Here is a 970-nt window from a genome sequence, read left to right as displayed (position 1 = left end):
CTGTAACTTGAAGGAATCTCAGGCTCTGGAAATAATGTGAGGTGAGAACCCTAAGATGGGTGTAGGACCTGAGTCTACACTCCATGTGTTACTCCTTTCTGGGGTTAATGATTTGCAGTTCATGAGTTTGCATTGCCAGTAGACTATGTGCTTGCAGACAACTGAAAATGACTCTTGAAGTTCTGAGAGTAAGTTGAATGGTTCTCCAGACTAAGAGAGCCAAGAGCTTTGTTTAAACTCCATGACCAAGAGATTCTGTTGTTAACCCATGTGAATTTATTCACTTTGCCCAGCTGTAACATGAGCATGGTAACAATTCTAGTGATGTTGTGAATTGTGTGTCTGCCTGGAGTCTTCTTACAGGTGTGTCTTTTCTGCTCCTGCCTTGTTAGCCTTCTTAGTGCTCCTTGATTGAGTACATACATGATTGTACACGACCTTTTGACTACAGACAGTTGTACATATTATGGTAGTGTGTGCTTTTTCTGTATTTGTAGCAATGAAGCCTACCAGTGTTGGAAGGGGGGCACCCCATGAAAAGGAATTAACCTCCTCAAAGGACAGACCTCGTCAACTCTGACAAGTCCTAATGAGAAGATGCAGAAAGTCACAGGAAGGGGGAAATATTTTTAGCTTTTCTTACCTTAAGCAAAAATTGGTTCTACTTCCCAAACACAAGATTCCTCTAACATTCTCAATCATTTCGTGTTGCTGGAAGGTTTAGACCAACTTTTAGGAGTGGAGGAGAACTGGGTTTAAGAATAAGCCAGAGACTATCAGCGGGAACATGAGGCTGTGGTTTGGTGTACAGGAGTAATGGTCACAAATGATTGTATCTGCCTATTTACTAATCCTTAATCCTATTCTCACTATCATTTCTGGCATGTGATCTCTCAAACTAACCCTGATCGTGCCATATATAGAATTACTAATTGTAGAGCACATGGGCAGCAAAGATGGCACTGAGAGG

Source organism: Dipodomys merriami, unplaced genomic scaffold (genome assembly GCF_024711535.1).
Source record: "Dipodomys merriami isolate MVZ:Mamm:240054 unplaced genomic scaffold, mDipMer1.0.p SCAF_1511, whole genome shotgun sequence".
In the NCBI taxonomy this organism is placed as follows: Eukaryota; Metazoa; Chordata; class Mammalia; order Rodentia; family Heteromyidae; genus Dipodomys; species Dipodomys merriami.
The sequence above is the reverse complement of the archived record's forward strand: the minus strand, read 5'-3'. Positions refer to the sequence as shown.